This window comes from Uloborus diversus, chromosome 9 (genome assembly GCF_026930045.1).
Source record: "Uloborus diversus isolate 005 chromosome 9, Udiv.v.3.1, whole genome shotgun sequence".
Taxonomy (NCBI): domain Eukaryota; kingdom Metazoa; phylum Arthropoda; class Arachnida; order Araneae; family Uloboridae; genus Uloborus; species Uloborus diversus.
Window position 1 is genome coordinate 125,264,648 of NC_072739.1, and position 22,804 is coordinate 125,287,451.

The following is a 22,804-nucleotide window of genomic DNA, read 5'->3' on the forward strand; positions in this document are numbered from 1 at the left end:
ATACAGGTAAAATACTGACAAAAGGTGTTAAGACATGAAGTACAAATTTAAGTTTAATGAAACTGGAAAGGGTTCTTTTATAATGCAGGTATAACAGTAAAAATTTTACTCCATTATCGGCGAATACAAGAAAGTCATTGTTTTCCTATCAATTTTCACGTTGATATTGTAATAATTATTAAAGTATTTGTCTTATTTACTAATAATAAAGCTCAAAGTTTGTCGGGATGTCTGTCCGGATCTCTCAATGTGACGCGCATAGCGCCTAAACCGTTCAGCCTATTTTCACGAAAATCGGCACAGAATTATGTTATAGCATGAGGGTGTGCACCTCGAAGCAATTTTTAGAAAATTTGATTTTATTCTTTTTCTATTTCAATTTTAAAAACATTTTACCGAACAAATTATCATAACGTGGACGAGTAAATTACCAAATTATCATAACGTGGAACCGTAACACAAAAAAATTGTTGAAGGCCAGTGCCCACCCAGGGCTGTCTTGCAACTGAGGAAGGAAGGAAGGAACCATAAAATGGCCGAGTAAATTAACATAGCAAATTGGCGAAAAATTCATAATCCATTGTGTGTAAATATACAGGCGAATCAAAATGATCTTTTAATTTTTTTACTGCAGGCAAAGCCGTGCGGGTACCACTCTTAGAAAATAAAACTAAGCACTGTTGAAGAGCTTTTTTAAACGGCTTTCAGATAATGTATTTGAATTTTACAAAATTATGACCTATTATGCAGTTCTAAGCAGTTAAACCAACGTACTAACCGATACATGGCGGCCATTTTGATGACGTCACCACAGGGGTCTTTAGACCTCCAATCAATTGCCTCCCGGCGTTTTTCTGCTCTCTTATATGAACATAGGTGCTGTACAAAATTTCATACTGGTATCCGGAAGTGAAATGATTTTGCACAAACTCCACCGACTATGAGGGCTCGTCTTGGCAGGATGGTCCTGCATTATCTTGTTTCTGAATCACTCCTTTTCTATTGATCATAGTGGAAACATTCTTGTCACAAACTGCACCTTTCTTGAGATTGCTAAAACTCGTTACATTTCTACAGTTGTGAATGCTCTTTAAATCAAACAATAACGTTTTTAAAGGGAAAATCTGTTGTCAAAGATTCTAACCAGACTTTAAAATTTTTATTTAAAACTTTACTCTTTTTTAGGTTCCCACCCGTTGGACCTTTATTCTTCTTAGTTTTTGATACATTTAATTAAACGGGACTGCAAAGCAGTTTGAAAATGTTTTTGAATTCGTGGTTTCGGAAGATGCAAGAAATTCTATCTCTCTAACTTTTTATCTTTTAGTATTAACGAGAGATAAAGAATGTTGGAATAAAGACCTCAAAATCTCTGGCTGAATTCCAGGTTCAGGATTTGTTTCTTTTTCCCAGTTCTAAACTTGTAGATGTGAAACAAACATGATATTAATTTTGCTGTACAGAATGTTTCCTAAAGTCCGTTATATCCTCCAATAATTTCTAAACGGCAAGAGCTATTTCAGAAAAACTGGGACCTACGTGTGGTAAAGTTGCCATGTGTGACACAAAGAAGCAGCTTACAGCAATTTTCACTCTAAGGACTATCTGTATACCGAATTTTGCTCAACTGTTTCCAATAACTCTAAAGGAACTCACTCACAGCTAGCGGGGAAAAAAAAAACATTTGTCCCCCCCCCCTTCCCTCACGCTTAAAAACATTGACGCCAAAATAGAATCATTACCTGTACAGTTTAATGTCAACTTAGGGACCAATGGGGTTGTTTCCATCAATGAAAAAACTATTTTTAGTCACTAAAGTTGATAGAATTAGCAAAAAAAGAACATGGAGCGAGGAAAATCTTTTATTTTCAAAAGGTTTAATTTTTAATTATTTTTTTTTAAATATCCGATTTTGGAAACAAGGTGTGGTTTTTATAACGTCACAAGTGATGAATTTTGGCACGAAACTCCACTGGCGCCCTTGAATGCGTACGCTTACTGCCTACTGCAATTTTCCGAATTATAATAATTAAGAAGAGAGTTAAGTATTGTGGTCTACCTTTGCTATAAACCATATCGTTGCCAGCACATGTGAGTAAAGATGTGAATTAAATACTAAGCGTAATGGCATCAGTGAATGGCATTTTGTCACTTGTGACGTCATATGCAGAAGAGGGGAAAAATAAAACTGAATCTGTGCATTAATCAATTTTTTTTTTTTTTTAAGATACAGTGAAACCTTTATAAGTTGAGCACTTGCGATGCACTACTTTGGTGGTCAACTTAAACAGGTGGTCAACCTATAGAGGTTGAATTATATGACACAGATCTAACTCTGTGCCTGAAAATAGTGGTGAACTTAGACAGTCGGTCAACTTACAGAGGTAGTCTACTTTACATGTTTTACTGTATTAAACTATGTCAAATTATTTAAAAAATGATCAGATCCTATGTTTTTTAAGCATGCTCTTTTAGGAAAAATACTTTTAAAAGTTCGGAAACGACCGCATTTTCGTCTGAACTGCTGAAAAAGGGGTTTACGCTTTGACGGGGAAGGGAGTGATCCGTGAAATTGCGAGTTTGTCACAAGGGGAAGGAGAGAGAAGGGGCTGACAAGACATTTGGCATCACTTATTTATTTATTTTATTTTATTTATTTATGTATTTATTTCTTTCCAACATTATGCTTATAAAAAATTCGTGACATGTGACAAAAAGGTCAAATTTGTGAAAAAAAGGGAGACCTCATTTCTGGACAGCCTCTTACTTTTTACGGATGCAGCATTCATGCTTCTGAAAAAAAATGTTCAATTACTCCACTGAACCGTAATTTGGTGTCAAGTCCGACTGCCACAGTACACAAATGCCATAAGGACCCGCTTATAGGGTAGGCAACCATCAACAGCAAAACAACACATTCGAACAAGGGAAGGACAAGGACAAGAAAGAGAAGGTACATCCATGCTCGAACCGGGATTCGAACCTGGGAACTCCTAGTTGCAGTCAGACTTCTCTGATCCCTAAAAAAGGCGGGCGGCACTTGGTTTGATAAATTTAAGAATAATAGCCTAAATTTAAGACATAAATGGTCAATTATATTGTATTCACGAAAAAAATATTTACAAAAACTTTTGACTTAAAACATCAACAACAAAATTAAAATTGAACAGAGCAATACTGCCGTGCTAAGCACATAAGTCGTATCTGCAGCCCAGTTCAAAATGGGAAATTGACGTTTAAAGTTTATTTTCTCCACGTTGTTGATTCATATGCAAGTTTTTCAGATTTGTTTTTAAAAACTAGCTACGTCGCCCGACTTTGCATGGTCTACCCCGAAATAAAAGTTATGTCAAGTGACGCGTGTTCATCAATCAGGCTTGAACAAATAAAAAAAAAAAATCAGTAAAATTTTGCGGCAGCTTGTGGAAAACTACTACGATCGTTTTTAAAGCGAACCTAATTTGGTACAATATGAATCTAGAACTGTCTTCTTAGACCCAATAGTTTCCAAATGGTCTTGTAGAATCACTTTTTCCGCTCATAAGAGTGAAAATATTCTCTCCACAAATTGCACCATCGGATTTCCTTTTCTTCCAATCACTAAACCACTTTCTATGATTCAAAAATCCGATATTTTGCTTCAAAAATCAATTGATTTTTATTTATCCGAGATTAATATTTGCGTACAAGGTGGCAGAAAGATGTTTATAACAATGGTAATCACATCGTTGATTTTGAATAAAAACTCTTAAAAATTTAACTGTTTTGAAACAAGGACATTACTTTCCGGTGCTCCTAATAAAATAAAATAATTACCAATTCCGATTTTGATAAATAACTACAAAATCTGTAAACAGGCTTCGGTCTAACAAAATGTAGGTTAAAAGAATTTCAGATAATGAAGGTTGTACTGTATTGGGAAAAATATTACACGCATAAATTCTAAAAATATATATTTAACCATCTAGCCACAATGTGTCCCACAGTACATGAACTGCTATCCCTTTATTGTTTGCGTGCATTTAATTTTGTCATCAGTGACATGAAATATGGTTTTAAGTAGTATTTGTTGACTTCACTAATTCGGTAATAAATGACGGACAAAAATCCTTTGATACCTAGGCTTATTCATCACTTTTTTTTTTGACAGTTAATATAAACAGTGTCAGCAGAGTATGAAATAATAACCCTCCACGATTTGATTCCTTTCACATTCTTTTATGAAACATTGGTATTTCAAGATTCAGCAATGATTTATTTGTTCGACTGCACGTCATAAAAACTTAATGTTTTGTAATTAAAATGTTAAAGAAAAAGTGTAAGAATTAGTTTGACGGAACTTGGTTAAAAAAGTGAAATTGGATATACCTTTTGATTTCAAATAAGAGAATGAAATTAAAGACTAGCCGTTTTTCATGGTGAAATATGTTGACAAGAATTAAAACTTGACTTTTTTAAATTTTTATTTAAAATTTTTACTATCTCTCTTTAAAAAAAAAAATATGTTTCCCATCCGTTGAACCTTTTTATTTCTTCTTTGCACTCCAGTTAAAATATTTTTTTTTCTTTTAAGTACAACATTAGTTTTTGATACATTTGACTAAACAGGGCTGCTTAGCAGTTTGAAAAATATTCGTAAATACGTTTTTTCGGCAGATGTAAAAAAAATCTATCTGTCTAGGTTTCTATCTTTTTGTATGATAGAGACGGAAAGAGAGAATTTTTGGAACAAATACCTCAAGATCCCAGGTTAAGGATATTTTTTTCCTTTCTCATATCTCAACTTGTAGATGTGAGATTAACTTGACATTGCTTTTACTATACACAGAATGCTCGCTAAAGTCCGTTGTCTTTCCCAGTAGTTTCTGAACGGAAGTCTGAAAAGTGAGATCTATTTTCAATAAGTCACCGCCCTAATCCGGGGCCATATACAGGGGGGGGGGGATCTTAGAGTTTAACCCTCCCCCTCGAAAAGTTCCGTTTAACATTTAAATGTTCATTTTTATGTTTAAAAATTTTCAAAAAATACTGTTCCAAAACGCAAATGTCTTTCATATGTATATTAATTGCATAAAACGCGTTCATAATAGATAACCCGACGACTTGAACATTTGCACAAACAGCACAAAACTCCGCATGAAAGTTTTTAAACCCTCCCCGAAATTATTTTCTGATTACAGCCCTGGCTAAAGCAGAAATACATAAAATACACCGCCTGCTCAGTCATTCCATTCGTGGACTACTGTTTCGTGCTTTATAGCACTCTTCAGCCCGGAATGGGAAGTAACTGAACTGCAGGTGGAAAAGCTAATATAGAATTAGCACACCAGACGAGTGACCTCATTAATGGTGCGGTTCAACTCAAATATTGAAGGCAAAGCTAATATTTTTGCAGTAAGTTCCCGCCCAAAGCCAGAAGTACATTAAATACACCGCCGGTTCAGTCATTCCAACCGTGGTCTGCAGTTTCGTGCTTTATAGCACTCATCAGTCCGGAACAAGAAGTAACTGTGCTAGAGGCGAAAAACCTTCCTCAAAGAGCAGAGAGAAACAAACAAACTGGTAGCTAATGTAAAATTAGTACACTAGACGAGTAACCGCAGAAATGGTGCGGTTCAACACAATGTTTGAAGACAAAGCTGGGTTTTCCGCAGTAAGCTACCGTCCTTGGCCAGGGCTAAGGCAGAAATACATAAAATACACCGCCAGCTCAGTTATTCCATCCGAGAACTGCAGTTTCGTGCTTTCAGATGTGGTAAAGGACATGAGCTACACCGGTGGTCGCCACCTACGACCGGTGGGCGACATACTTTTTTTTTTGTTCAATGTTACAAAACAAAAAATACGATCAGTCCCAGTGCGAAATGTTTGAAGAGAAATATTCAGAACTAGTGGTAACCCGCACGGCTTTGCGCGTAAGAGAAAAATGAAAAAGTCTTTTGGTTCGCCTGTATATTTACAAATAATGTATGGTGAATTTTCTCGCCAATTGGCTTCTACCCATGTTACAGTTCCACGTTATGATAATTTCGTAATTTACTCGTCCGTCTTATGACAATTTTGTTCTTAAAATTGGAATAGAAAAAGAACCATATCGAATTTTCGAAAAATCGCTTCGAGGTGCACACCCCATGCTACAAACTAACTTTGTGCCAAATTTCATGAAAATCGGCCGAACGGGCTAGGCGCTATGCGCGTCACAGAGATCCCGACAGACAGAGATCCAGACAGAGAGACTTTCAGCTTTTTTATTAGTAAAGATTTGGTTACTAAAAATGCATGAAAATAATGGAACAAACATCAAGTAATGACAAGAGCAAATTTTAGTTTTGTGTTTTTCTTCTCTTTTCCATGTTTTTCCTTGCCATTTGCATTTTTTGTAAATTATTTAAAAAAAATTACACACGTTCAGGCCCGGGAGAATCATTTTAATATGAGGTCCTACCCTCGGGTTAAAAAAAAGGGTTGGATACTACTGTGTGCGCTACACAATGAAACAACTTACATCATCTTTCCATTCCTAGGACTACCTGCATACCAAATTTCGGCTAACCCCTAGTCATGCTTCTTAAGAAACAGCAATCACGAACTGACAAAGAAAATTGTTTGATTCTCTCAACCCCTCGCCTCCCCCCCCCCCTTCCCGTTAAATACATTGGCGTCGAAGTAGAACTGTCACCTCCAGTTTTTCGTCTACTTTGGGACCAATTTTTGTCTGAACCATTGAATTAGGGGCTGTCCAAAAATGATTTCACACTTTGAGGGCGATGGAAATTATTTTTTATTTGTTTTATTTATTTATTTATTTTTTTATCAGATTGTGACAAGGGGATGACAGAGTGTGACAAGACGTGTGGCGTCATATTTCTTAAACAACAGCATGACTTTGAAAAGTAGCGTGACATGTGAAAAGCGGAGGGGAGAAGAGGGGGTGAGGTGAAGTGTGACAATTAATGACTAAAAGGGGAGGGGGTGTGAAAGAGTGAGACATAATTCATGGACAGCAGTGACGTTCACGAAACAAATGCTAAAACGCTTCATTTTCTTGGAGGGATTGACTTGAAAAACTGGCTAACACTATTTCGCACGCCTTTTAACAGTAACACAGACAGATAAATATTTTTTTTAAAGTAGGGGGGGGGGAGATAGATTCAGTATACTTCGAAACTTGAAAATGAAAGAAAATTGGAATAACTGACTTGGTTTTGAGGTCATTGAGGAAACAGTTAACTTACGAAGGAACAGAAATTTGCAATATGTCCTAAAATTAAATATATCGTAGTTCAATAGTAGCAGTTCCTTTGTCTACCAGTAAATCTCAAAACTTCTGTTGTTTATAAAATAAACACATTTCTTCCCGTTCTGCGCGTTTCGAGGCGATTGACATTTCTCAGTCGTGTGAGATCCTCATGAAATTGAGGTACTAAATCCAGTAATTGCTAGTAGTGTGCGTGGTCATTTTCGAATGTTGTCTAAAATGCAATTAGTAAGGTCCTGGGTCTCAATTTTATTTTCCTAAAATTTGCAGAAAACAGAACCTACCATTGGAACTCTCTCTTGCTTCAAAACAGAAGAAAGATTCATCTACAATTTGTTCTTGTAATCTTCAAATTTTTAATTTTGCCACTTACGTTCCTTTACTTCTCAGCCGCCACTTATTAGAACCCTTTAAAAATGACAGGCCGACCTATTCGACACATTGGTTCCCTGACAGCTTTAGATCCAACCATAATTTTAGTATTTATTAATACGTTACATTACTTGCTGGTTGCTATATCGTAAAATCAAAGGCGCCCATATAGGGGGGCAAGGGGGGGCTCGAGCCCCCCCCCCCCCCTTGGAAATTAGAACTTCCTTGATTTTAGTACTTTTTTCTTTGCAAAATAAAGCCATTAATGAATAAATAATTTAAAATGTCAAATTTTAATGACTCTAATCTGACCTGAAATCTGCCTCCATGGGGAAAATATCCTGCTAAACCATGGTTAAAATTTCTGAGCCCCCTCTTACAATTTTGCATATGGGCGCCCATGCGTAAAACTATTGATGATAAGTTGAGTAAAATGTCACTTAAGGTAAAGCTGAAAAGATAACTCAGGTCACAAAAATTCATCAAAAAAGTAGCGGAAAATGTTTACTGCAATGAACCTCATTTTTCGCACCTAATTTGTTTTTAATTTGTATTAATTGAATCTGCTTCATTTACAGACTAAAATAATCAAACATCAATCAGGCTTGGTCACCAGTTTTATCCAAAGAGGCTTTTGTACAAATCACGTTTGGAACCAAAATGTCGGATACCTCACCGCCCCTTTTATAGTGATTTTTCCTCAAATTTATTTTGTACGTTTTGCGCAGTAATCTGAGTTTCTCCTTAGGCGTCAGCGTATGATGGAGTTCTTGTGAATTTGGCTTGAGTTCTGGTTTAACTAGGTTTAGTAAAATTAAGAGAAAATCCTGAATTTTGTAATGGGGTCGTTTCCAAAATTTTAAAAGTACTTTTTCTGAAAGAGCCTGCTTAAAGACATAGGATCTGATCATTTTTTAAATAATTTATTTAAGTTTAATGTTAAAAAAAAAAAATACTTAAATCGGTGCACTTTCACAGTTTACAACACTTCTGTCGTGTGACATCACAAATGATGAAATGCCATTCAATGTTTCCATTCACAGAACAAAATATTTAATTCGCATCTTTACTTACATGTATTGGCAACGGTATGGTTGATAGCAAGCGTAGAGCGCAATTTTAATTCGTTGCTTGATTATTATAACGTGTAAACGTAGTAGAACGATGCGCCAAATTGCATCATTTGCAAAGACCACGCTTTGTTCGGGAAATCGGACATTTAAAAAAATTAATTCAAAAAAAAAAAAAAAACTGTTGGGAAAATAAAAGTGTTTCTGGGTCCATGTATTTTTTTTTTTTTTTTTTGCTCATTCTATCCATTTCAGTAACAAAAAGTAGTACTTTTTGACTGACTGAAGGAAACCACCCCATTGAGTGGTCAGTTCAAGTATTATTCTCAAGAGAACACTTTTTTGCAGATATGTTTGACTAAACAAATCAAAAACAAAACTAAAGTTTATCAGAGCTATTTGGGTCATCAATAGTAGAGTCATCTTTTGGTAGCATCGTCAAAAACAGTTACTCTTCCACCGTCTTGCCACGGCGGGGATCCTTCATTCTTTGCACGCTAATTTAAACACTGTATTTTTACAAAATTATGAGTGGTTCCATCATGTGGTGTGTTACTATCCTTTGGCCCGTGTGTACCTGTAAACATACGAATTCAAAGTTCGTTGTCACTCCAATATTTTCTCAACGACAACAGCGGTAGTCATAAAAGAATCGTCTATGTATAGTACAGATGCTATGCGCTACACAATGAAGTAGTTTACTGCATCACTTTGCGGCAATTCTCAGGGTTAGTGGTGTTAACTAAAACGACTAACAGTTTTGCACTAAAAACAGTGCAAAACATGATTAAAATGACACTAACTTAAAATACACCGGCAGTTTAGTTACTCCATCCGAGGACTGCAATTACGTGCAATGTGGGTACAATGGGTGCAATGGGTATCGTGGTAATTCCTATTCCGGGCTGATGAGTGCTAAATGCACGAAACTGCAGTCCTCGGATGGAATAACTGATCTGGCGCTGTATTTTAAGTACTTCTGCCTTAGCCCTGGCATAGGGCGGTAACTTATTACAACTTATTAACTTGTTTAGCAGCGTCAACTTAAGACAGAAAAGAGGTCTCCCGCTCAGTAATGTTAAAAATAGTTGACTGAAAGGGTTCCTTTGTTTGATCGCACTGAATAAAACTGCACTTGCTGGGAAAGAGTTTCATCATCTGTAATGATTAAACTGGGGCATTTAAGCACGATTACATGTATGTGTGTGGACATTTGATTTTACTTACTGCTCCACAATATTCAACATAGCAGCTGACACGCTGGCATAAGCATCCTTAATACGGTTTCGAATTTCCAGCAATGTTGGTAGATAGCATACACTTGTTTTGTGAAGCGTTCTTACCAATAGAGTCTGGGTCTTCAAAGTCAAGTAAACGTGGAGAAGATTCTATGCAACTACTATATCCGATGACTTGTAGCTGGAATTCATTTTACGCCTGGTGTTATTATCGTTACTGCTCTGAAAATGTCTTTTCCTTCCTAATTTGACGAGGTTGAATAACTTTGCTATTGATGTTTTTGCTGTATCTCGAATCGTTTCTGAGATGAGAAAGCTAACTTCGAAATCTGCAGGAAGATGGCGCTGTGCATCATTTTATTGTGTAGCGTATGGCAATTTATCATGCCTAGACCCCACTTTTATGACCATAGCTCTTGTCGTTCAGAAATTACTGAGGTGAGAATGAACTTTAGCGGTGCATATCTCCAATATCATCCAATCGTTTTAACACTTCTGTTACATCACTGTTTTAGGGATACATTCCAAGACGTTTGATATGGTTAGAACATCTACCGGAAGCTCTTGTATTTCTCATCATATGTTTGGCATCAACTACCGGCGAAAAGATTTAAAATAGATTGCTACGTTTACCAACTGAAATTCCGCACGAATATCTATATGCTGGACATCACCCTTTTTTCTGAAGTGAAATTTAAAAAAAAAGGTAAAATTTATTTACCAAGCGTTGAAAAAATACCAAAGTAAGAAAAAAATCGTTTAAAACTCCGATAAATTTCTAAATAATCCCAATTAACAATATCGCAAAAAGTTTTTTTTTTCTTTTTACTTTTGAGTACAAACGATGATTACAATAGAACGTTCGTTTTTGCTGTTGTTATCGTTTGCCAGCGATGCTGGCAATTTGGGGTGCGCTGCTTCACTTTTCTAACTGTACAGCAATTTGGTGTGAAGTCCGACTTCTACTGTACAAACTTGCCATAAGGACCCGTTTATAAGGTAGGCAATCATTCACAGATTAACAACGCATTCAAAGAAAAAACGGACAAGTACAGGAGAGAGAAATTACGCCCATGCCCGAGCCGGGATTTGAACCCGGACCCTCCTGTCACAGTTAGACTTCTCTGACCACTAGACAAGACAGGTAGGTGGCAACGTTCGTTTACGCACTGAAGAAAGGGTTTTGTTTTATAACCCCGAGACAGCTGTTTGCAGAGGATTTAAACTCTTTTTAATTGCTTTTATTTAAAAATGCATACACGTTGTCATACTTTTACTTAACGTACTGTATATTTAGACAACAGTTGTCTGACTATGTTATTTTAACAACAGATAACTGCGCATGCGCCAAAACTGTTGTGCGATTTGCTATTCTGACAATTTTTGTCTCGTTATACACGGTCGTTGTACTTGATTGTCCAGACAACAGTTGTCCGATTTGATATTCGTACTGCAGATAACTGCGCATAGGCCGAAACTGTCGCGCGAGTTGCTATTCCGAAAACTGTTGTCTTTTTATACAAGACCGTCGTACTGTTTTATTCAGACAACAGTTGTATCACTTGCTATTCGAACAACAGATTACTGCGCATGCGCCGAAAAAAGTATAAAAAAATTTTTTAACAGAACGATATGGTTTCTTCTTAAATCCGACAGTGTTTAAAAGCATTTCTTTAATGCAATAACTTGGAATTTTTTTAAATCATATTTTTTTGCTGCATATGTTTCAAAAATTATGCTTGTGTTAACAACTATGGATCAAATTTGGTTCTAATCACGCAAAAGTTTTTGTATCCGTGTAAGAATACATTTTTATGACACTTATGTGTGTTTTTCTCTAAAAGATTTCCTGTTTTTTAAAACGTTTTGAAGCACAGCTGAAAAAATTTTATATACTGTTTTCTTTTAATGCTTTTGTTTCAACTTCTGCACACAAAAATATTACTTACTTCTAAAATTCAGCTTAGTTTTTAGAGGAAAATAGCAAGCATATTACAAAATAATGTCTTAAAACATTTAACATGAATACTTGAATAACGTTTGGAGATATGATTGTTACAGTAGACAGCTTTCTTCAAAAATATCATTGTTCAGAAAACGTATTTAAATGCAACTTTCGGTCTGGTGTACGACTTGGCAATAATACAGCAGAAACTCCATTTGTAATTCACGTCAGACAGTTTTGGAAAGCTCATGAATCAGACTACAAAACGGAATCTTTTTTTTTTTTTTTTCGAAAACCTCATCGAAAGCGCCGATTTTAACAGTCGAGGGATACCTTAACTGAATCAATTATTTCAGAAAGGGCGTAAGTTCAATGGATTCCCATCAGACTTATGCCCTTTCTGAAATAATCGATTCAATTGTGAAGCAACGGCTGGATCGAATGAAACAAAATTTGGTATATAAAGTTAAATGGAAATGTGCTTGATCACAAATATGTAGTAAAAATAAGGGTTCTAATAGAAAATTTGAAACTTGATGCTTGTTTAAGTATGAAGGCAACGTATTAACAACAATTAAGTAACGAAATCCTGTAGAATACAATTTTTCTCAAAAAGTGACACCTCACACGTTTGTTCAGTGTCAATAGTCTTTGAATGCGAACAAATGTTTCGTTTTTTTTCTTTCTATGACTATATCAGTTAAGGAAGCCAACTTAACGGGAGTTTGGTGGCTAGATGGATATTTTGATTCAGGTTTCAGTAGAAAAGTAATTATGACGTTTTTCCTTTCACTGTAAAAAAAAAATCCGAAACGTTACTGGGTATTTTCGTGGAACGTTTTAGGATTTCCCAGGTTTTAATTTTTTCCTGAGAAAATCGTGCATCTTTGTCAAAAAGTTTCCTAAACAGCTAAAAGATGCACAAATGCAGATTTTTTCACTGTTAGGGAAAATATTTTTTGTTACCAGTTTAAAATTTGATTAAGTGTGTTTATCAAGTGTATCGGCTTTGCTACACATTATCTGTGATTACTTCGACAAGAAAATTCAGAACTCTGACGATTCGGAAGTGAAATTTGCTTAACTAAGCAATAAACACACAACAATGAACTCTCGGGTTTCCCTTGCGCACTATATCAATGGTATTCAGCACGATAATGCTAGTCTCAGGGAAGAGCAATTGTAGATAGAATACATAACCTGGAAAGGAAATTTGAATCCTTTAAAGACTCTTCCACTTCTAAGGCTAAACACCCCATGGATTCTATCCATTTATCGAATCAGTTTGGTGCTCTAGCATCCACTGATAATGAAAGTGTTACTTCAAATGTTAAGAAAACAGAAGAAAAAAGCCAAAACATCAAAGAAAACTTCAAATGTTAAGAAAACAAAAAAACAGAAGAAAAAAGCCAAAACATCAAAGACTAATTCTTGCATTGTCGGCAACGAACTGGCAAATAACAATTTGGCCACCGATCGTGGCATAACTGTAACTGTTGAACATCAGGAACAGCCTACAGTGAGTGATAATGTACACATTAACACTGCATTGGCTAAAGAAATTGAAGACTCTGAGACTGAATCAAATGCAGATTTCTCACACCCCCATCCGGTTACGTATGACAAGAATGATTTTCAAGCACAAAAACTTAAACGAAGTAACAGAGTTCCCCCTATAATCATCGACAATTTAGTCAACCCTGTTAAATTTGCTGATTCCATCAACGACATGACTGACTCTAAAACTACTATAAAATTTACTGGTACAAAATATATTATAAATCCTCCCACAGATGAGGCATACAGAATAATTGTTAGACACCTCAACGACTCAGATATCCCATTCCACACTTACACCCTCAGCGATGAAAAATGTCTCAAAGTGGTCATTAGAGGTCTCCCTGGAGACACGGACCCTTCATTTATAAAGGATAAGTTGGCAGAAATAGGCCTTCAACCTGACAAAATCACACAAATGCATGGTCGTGATAGAAAGCCTCTCCCACTCTTCCTTATAAATTTACCTCGAACAGAGGACAACAATAGAATTTACCACGTAAATTTCCTCGGGATTCTTCCACATCAAAGTGGAATCCTTGCGACTCAAGTCCTCCCCCACACAATGTTACAGATGCCAGGAAATTAGTCACTCCAGCAATAACTGTAACAAACAGTACAAATGCCTAAAATGTGCACAATCTCACCCTACTAAGGATTGCACTAAACCCAAAGATACTTCGGTCAAATGCGCCAATTGCAGTGGTGATCACACCGCCAACTACAGGGGCTGCCCTAATCGACCACCAAATAGGGATCACCCTACAAATCCCACTCAAAACCCACTCAATGCTGTCAACAATCAAAACAAACTCCCAAGTTACTCTGAGATGCTAAAAACTACCACCACTGCACATAGCCCTCAAGATTACACTGAAAATAAACCAAATGAAATTCATGACGTTATAAAGCTACTGAAAAACTTTCAAAATATTCCCTCCCTCATCAATAACATTCTTAAAGGAATGGAAATCCTAATGAGGGATTTGTCTACTCTCAGCACTACTTTTGCCCATGGCTAGTAGTCCCAAATTTTCTATTTGTTCTTGGAATGCAAACGGCCTCTTCTCTAAAAGAGGGGAGGTCGCGGATTTCCTTATTGCTCACTCTCCTGATATTTTTTGTGTCCAGGAGACCCACCTGAAAGGTTCTCAGAGGGTCTTCTTTCCCAATTATATTTGTCATCGTGTTGACCGCACCACAAATCGTGGTGGCGGTACTGCGATTTTTGTTAAGCTGGGTATCAGACATTATGTTCGCTCAGTCCTCTCCACCAGCTTCGAGAACACCACGATTATTTGTTCACTTGACAACTCTAATATCACTATTTCATCTATTTACTTCCCTCCTAATAGGCCTTTCATCGATTCGAATTTCGACAATATTTTCATGCTCAGTCCATCCACCATTTTGATTGGGGATTTTAATTGCAAGAATCAGGTCTGGTCTGACGGCCTTCCTAACTCCAACGGCGATAAGTTGCTTACTTACACTGTTAATCATAATGTTGACATTTTTGCCCCTGACACTCCCACACACTTTGGGTATTCTTCCAACTCTACAATTGACTTTGCACTACTTAAGAATATTCTGAATGTTGCCCACATTACTGCGGTTACGGAGCTTAGCTCCGACCATTGCCCCATTCTATTGGATTTTGGACTCCTAAATCGCCCTTCTACTGACTCTATTACAATTCGTACTACCAATTGGAACTCCTTTACTACCATCCTTCATGATAAGATCCAAGGTAATCCTCCCATCCATAATACCAACGACATTGAAACTTTATCAAGACATTCACTGAGAATATCCATTTTGCACTGGATAGGTCCACCGCCACGAAAATTATCCACAAAAATCACACCTGGCTCCCTGCTGATATTATCTCCATCATTAAACATAAAAATCGAATAAAAAAACATTGGCATAACTCCAAAGACCCTGCACTTAAAACTGTACTCAACAATCTCCAAAAAGAAATAAAAACTCTGACTGACAACTACAAAACTAAAACTTTTTTTCATTCTCGGCACTGATAGGACTAGGCCTATCAGTTCTCTTTCCACGTATATATTCCATGTAAATACTTGTATATACTCAGTTCTTATCATATTCCAGATTATTCTATTCTCCTGTCATACCTGTAAATATGTGTATAGTGTGGCTCTGAAAAGATTTCCTTTTTTTTTTCCTACTCCCCCCCCCCTCACACCATTTCTAATCAACTCCTTCATGACTTTCCCTCATACAGGGTAAAAGAGCTCCGCTCTGGCCCATATAAATTCCTATCTGTATCTGTATCTCATTACGTTTTCTCTCATGCAGTGTAAAAAAAAAAAATTGGTTCTGGCGCAATGCTCTCTCCCGATCCGTATCTATTACGTTCTGTTGAGAAGGCAATGAAAGCGAATTAGTCCTTAGATAACAGCAGATGACCCGACAATAATTGTGGACGTGGGGATTGCTTGAGTTTCGCCTGCAGTTCTGCCATGCTGAATTATACTACTGTCCAACCACGGATTGTATGGAATTTTCAAACGCCCAGATAAGACGAATCTATCTGAATGAGGGGGAAAGTAAAAATTTGATGCCGGTATTCCGCTCATTTGAATAAGACTCTGCTTCTGTAAAAGCTTGCATCGCTAAAAAATAATCGATTTCTACGGATGTTTGTCTTTCCATACAATCCGTGGTCAGACAGTAAACCTACCTAATATTTCTTCACGGTTCCCTGAGACATGTATCGCGTTAACAGGTTCAGTTTTCCAGTTCTCCAGAAAGTTTCATGGAAAATATCAGAAAGGTTTTTGTCTTTTAGCGGAAAACATTCCTGTTTTTTGCAAGATATGTTACTGGCAGAAATTGGCCTATAATTTCCCACGAACATTTCTGAATTGTTTTCCCAGAGGTGTTTTGAGTCGTGACACTTATGTACCGGGGAGCGATAAAAAGAATTCTTAGACCAGCAGCTTTGCCATTTTAAAGAATGAATTTTTTTTTCACAGGTAAAGAAACCTCTGACCTAAAAAAAGGTACGCGTAAAGAAATCTTGAACGGGAGAGCTCGAACATTTATTGCTCACTCCTTTCAAAAATGTCACAATGTAAAAAGGATTCAGAAACGTTAATGGAAAATAATGGGCAGCTGATGTGCCCGTTTATGTCAGTAACATATCTTGCAAACAGAGGAATGTCTTTTGTCAAAAGTCAGTAACCACGCTGATATCATTATTAAATCTTTCTAAATAATACTGGAATATTTCTTAGGTTTAAGCCAGTCATGTTTCTGGACCCTGCAGATAAAACTTACGTATGTGACAGACAGTAGCCTGGTGCCTTCCTGAATCGTGTAAAAAGCTCCAAAAGCAGTATTTTGAACTTGGGACAACCGTTAACACGGAAATGTAAATATCAGGAACCTCACTTGTTTTCTAAGATGCAGAATCCAGACTAATCCGCTTTCATTGGAAGCTTTGTCATTCTGGACGGGCGGTATTCAACAGCTGGTACACTAGTTATATTCGTTCAGTTAATCTTTTAAATAGTAGCTAAAAATATTTTTCCCAACAGTGCACAGTGTTTCGATTACTACAAGCTAACTGGACAAAAGTCAAGTTCAGAATTCATCTTTTTATCACACAAAATCAAAGTGTTCCTAAATTCACATGATTTAATTGTTCAAGATGGATATTAGTTATACTGGAAAGTGCTTTTTTTACCCTAATTTAATTACTCTATCTGATAATTAAACAATATTAAAAAAATTTTGAAGATAAATGAAGGAGTTTTTGCTCGTTTAAAACCTTTCAAGTGATGGTAATGATTTTACCCGTTTGTATCCGGACCAAATTTTCTATATGATAGCTGCACTTTTCCCATTATTAATAAGGCGTATTATAGTCAGCACACTTGAGTAGAACACATTTTTTCTCTCTAGATTACTTTCGAGTAGGGATTTCTTTGAAGAATTATTGAAGAATCCAAAGCTTTGGGTAAAAAAATATGTTGTACTCGAGTGTGCTGACTATAATACGTCTTATTATTAATAGGAAAGCTGTAGCTACTATATACAAAAAATTTATCCCGGGTACAAATGGGTACAAGTCATTGTCATCACTTGAAAGTTTTGAAAAAGGCAAAAAATTCGTCGTTCGTCTTTAAAAGAATTTTTAATATTGTTTAACTATCACATAGATTAATTAAATTAGGGAAAAAAAGCACTTACTAGTATAAGAAATATCCACCTTGAACAATAAAATTATATGAAATTCGGAACATCTTTATTTTGTGTGATGAAATGATGTCTGGAACTCAACTGATTTATTCAATTACAAACAGACAAGTAACTTTGAACCTTATTACTCACGTGACAGAAAGGAGTTAGACATAAACAAATAACTAAGTATCATGTTTTGGTTTATTGTTTGTGATATCGCAATACCAAAGTTTAGAATTTTGAACATGACTTTTGTCCACCTAACTTGTACTAATCGAAACACCGTGCAGCGATTCGAAAAACTTTTTGACAAAGATACTTAATTTTCACAAAAATTGGTGAAACCTAGTGAAATCTCGAAACGCTTTGTGGAAATCATTAGTAGCGTTTCGAATTTTTTTACAGTGCATATCTCAAAAATTAGCGATTTTGAGATAACACTTTTTTTAAAATAGACTGCCATGAATAAGTAGCATATCTCTACAAGATCTACGTATTTTTTAGCTTAGTATTTCGCCGTTTCAGATCAAAAGGGTCAAGTTTGCGTTTTCAAGTATTTTCGGAATGCTCTTTTCAAAAATGTCACATCTTAGGTTGTGCTTGATCCATTAGACTTGAAACTTCTACGTCGACTATTGCAAGAGGATATAGTTTATTCCGAAAATAGCATTGCACAAAAAAGAGCTATCTTCATTCCTATTTTTTAATCATGAACTCGCTATTTGCATGTATGTCGGTATTGTAAGGAGAACAACTAGTAACCGTAATGGTATATTTTGAGATACTCCAAATAGAGTCCCTATATGAAAACGTAGTTTTCAGAGTTGCGACAACGCGGCATCATTTTCCTATTGGTCGAAGACCGCCTGAGGCAGTGTTTCTTCTTCTCCCGTAGGATTAACATGGAGCGTATGACAGTGCTGTGGAAAAACCCAGAATCTGGAAAATTAAAGGTGAGTCCAAAATTTTAATGCTCATATTACTGTTCTACAATGTTCAAATTATAAGTGTGTAGCTTTACTTGAGTGAGTCCGTTCCTATTTCTTTAACTATTGCGTAATTATATCAAGAACATGTGTTCCGGTGTGCTAAAATTCCCTTCTGACACTTTATTTGGGTCTTTTATAGTTAGTTTTCCTGTTAAATCATTTAATCGAAACACAACATTATTGAAAAACAACACTTTAAGACAAGGCAAAAGTTTAAATTGTGTAAATTAAATTTTTTTTTAACGATAGATCTCTGTATTCGGTTTGGCGCGATCAATTTCGTGCTTGGCGACGAGTGAAAGTAAACAAAACATACACTTGTGATGTACGTGAGGATGTCTTAACTTGTGATTTGTATTATAAATGCTGTATGTTGCAGAATTTTTTTTTTTTTTAAATAAATGTGACTTGATATTAAAACCCATTTTAACTTATGTTTTAATTTTAGGGTTTTTATTTTTCCTGATCATTGACAAAAATTTTGTATCGTTTTTAATATTCCTTCAAGCTATAAAACTCCAAGTTTAATCTTCTCTTTATGCAACGTAAGTATTTACAGTGTCAAAATTTTGTTTTTTGAAAGGAGATGCAAAGGAAATAAAATGCTTATAAATTATAGAACTTTCAATGCTTGCTGGCAGTATCTTTTAATAACGTTTAGATTTAAGGAAAAACGATTTGTTATGATTTTCTGCCAAATATTTATTAGTTAAAAATTGTAAAAAAAAATGTCCATTCGATTATGAAATTAATGTCACCACATGAATTTGCCAAAGCGTTTGAAGTGGATATGAAGTAGAACACTTGCTTGACACACGGCAGTTTTTATCGATTTTTTGATTTTTTTGGTTGAGCGAGCCAATTTAAAATGTACTATTTTATCAAAAATTTAATGAATTGTAGGCAGTTTTGGTTATTTTGGTAATTTACCCTTTTTTATTCAACAAGCATGTCACTCGCTGTGTGTTCCATCATAAACAGAAAACTGAGATGTTCTAAGTTCGTTTCAAGTAGTGTGTTGGTACTTTTTATTATGCTCTAATTAGGGTTTACTAATTTTTAGGTTGCCTAGTTATTTCCTTTACATGCTACTCTTTCTTTATCACCTGAAGAATAAAGTACATGCTATCACCCCGCTTTCAGGTTAGTAAAAATTTCTATTTTTATTGAGAAAATGATTTTTAAATAATTATGGCCATGATTGATACATAATTAAGTTTTAACAAGTGTTTAATTACCTTTGAGATCAGGACCGTTATCATGGGTTTTTGAGATTGTAAAAGTCCTCCCAACAACAGCTCCTGTTTGTCAGAAATTGGGTACATTTAAAATTTTGCGGGTTGAAATATCAATACTTTTATGATAAAATGCTGAATAAAAGATTTTTGAAGTGAAACTTTTTACGCGAGGGCTTTGAAGTTATGATCCTTCCTTTTTGTGTGACGAAATGTGGTGGGGATAAGCAATGTCGGTTAGAAGGAAAGCAGTGGCTTGCTTGCCTTCAGGTATTGGAGAAAAGTGAGACATTACACTCTTCTCGCTTCCTTTCTCATTTTGTATGGTTGCATGTACTGCGTTCAGGCAGCGCAGAGATCAATATGTACATTTGTTATTACTTACTTTAGTTATCGTAAACAGATCATTTCTCTTCTTAAGAAGGAAGAAGATGATCATTATCAGTGGACACATTTATTTACTTTTATGTAAAAATATGAATAAGAAACACAATCTGTTCAAAAGTGTTTGATGAATAGTTAAAATGTTTCACGTCTATCGTGTGTCATTATGACACAACCTGTTTCTTGGAATCAAACTTTAGAAGAATTCTACTCTTCTAGATCAGCAGAAAAATTAAGTACATGAAGCTCTCACCCCACATCAAGTTCGTAAAAATTTCGATATTTGGTGGGAAAATGATTTTCAAATAATCCTATCTCAATTAATGTGGAGTTAAATTTTAACTAATGTGGAATTGCATTTTAAAATAAAGGCTGTCATCGTGGGGTTTTGAGATTATATGTAAAGATCAGGGTTCAAAAATATCCGATATTTTGATATACAGTTGAGTCCAGACTTACGCGAGGGATGCGTTCCAAGACCCCTCGCGTAAGTCGAAATTTCACATTGTGGAAAAAGCAGTGGCGCAGCCACGGGAGGGGTTTTGGGGTTAAAACCCCTCCCAGAACACAAGCACATTCATTTCCTCCGTTAAAATCAAGGGAAAAAAGCAGAGTATAATTGTACTTTTCCAAGCGGAATAGGTTTCAACAAAATATCTTGTTGCTTTAATGATCAGGAAGCAGTTAGAAATTACTTTTCAATCCTTAAATATAAAAGTTATATTTCATGATGAGCACGTCCCCACTGGTATAAGATAGCTAAAATGGTGTCGATAAAGCTCTACAGAGTATCAAGGTCCCTCAGCACTTCCATCACTGCACAAATCCTTTTTAGGGACATCTATTAGAGAGAGGAAGCCTACTGCAACGGATTTTCCGAGGCTCTTAACCGTTATTAGCTAGCATTTGACATTCATAAAGACATGAATGTATTTGAGAAAGAGGTTTAAATGATCTCGCGAAAAGAACACAAAAAATTAAGATAAGATCAAAGTAAAACTAATGATAAATATTTTATGCTTTTTCTCACTTGCTTTGTTTCATAGTGATATCAATACGAATTATTAATTGTTTTTAAGCAAGTACTTTGAATAAATGATTACAAATCTGTAGAAACTCTTTGATGTTGAATAATTACGTATTGTAAATGAATGGGAAAGAAAGCAACAATTTTTGATTTAAAAAACCCCTCCCAGAAAAATTTTCTGCCTGCGCCACTGGGAAAAAGGTATGTGTAAAAACTTTTATAAACATAACCAATCATTTTAGACACGTGTAAATACAACCTTAAACAGTTAAAAACCTTTTCTTAACCATACCTTACTGTTTCTTACATAAAGAACTGAATTTTTATTTGTATTTAAGAAAAAAGCCGTTTTATTCAACATAAAATACTGCTATGATGCACAGAAACAATGATCAATGGGAAAGAAAGACATAAAATAAACCAGTACTGTACGTACGGCATGTAGTAAGGAGAACAAATGCCCTATAGTTGTACTGTACAGTTGATTCAATAATGATATTTGTAACTTAAAAAAAGTGAAAATGATGATTTATACTGTTGTTATTCTAATATATTTTTAAAAACAGTTCCTTCATTGGTTCTTTTATAAAGTTTCCATCTATGGCATTACCCCTCTGCCTGGTTTCTTTAATTTACAATAAAAAACAGCTTCCATTTTCATAATTTTTGCATTTTGCTTGGATACTATTACTCGGTGAACTTTTATGGATTTCCTTTTCTTGACTTTTAATTGTACGTATGGAAGATTCACTCATACCATCATACCTAATTGTTGTGCTACCCTTCGAAGCATTTTTTGGTTCAGCTTCAGCTTTTCAAGAAGCTTTACCTTTTCTTTAATTGTCAGAAACGTTATCTTTTTCTTTCTATCTTCACCAACTTTAGATAAAGTAGCGCCCCTACACTGTAAAAAAAATCCGTAAAATTTACGGAAAAAAACTGTCAGCCAGGACGCCAGTTTTCTTCCGTTTATTTTACAGAAATCTTCCGTATTTTTATTATTTATTCAAGCTGATTTATTATTTTATGAAGATTAAAAAATGAAACTATACTTTCATAAATACATTTCAATATTTACTATACTACTACGAAATACATGTATACAAAGGTACATTTCCGAATATGCCTCAGTAACAGATGACAAAAAAACATAATAATAAAATATTGATTAGGATGCAATGAAATGGAAGTTGCAAACGATTTAAGACTTACTCGCTTTAAATAAATATAAGATCAAAAACTCGAGCACGAGAACCAAAATCCAAACACGCGGGCGAAATTTCGAAGATTCGAAGAAAAACAAAGTATTACCGGTTCCAGATTCAAAAAAACGGAGAAATCCTGTATTTTATTACGAACAGTTTTTTTCTGTAAAAAATACGGATAACTTCTTCAAAATTTACAGTTTTTTTTTTACAGTGTAGGCGTCGTTATATTTCGTTAACTTCCGCATTTAGAATGAAAAAAATAATAGAAAATGAGAAGTAGTTATTTATATAAGCGACAAAAGA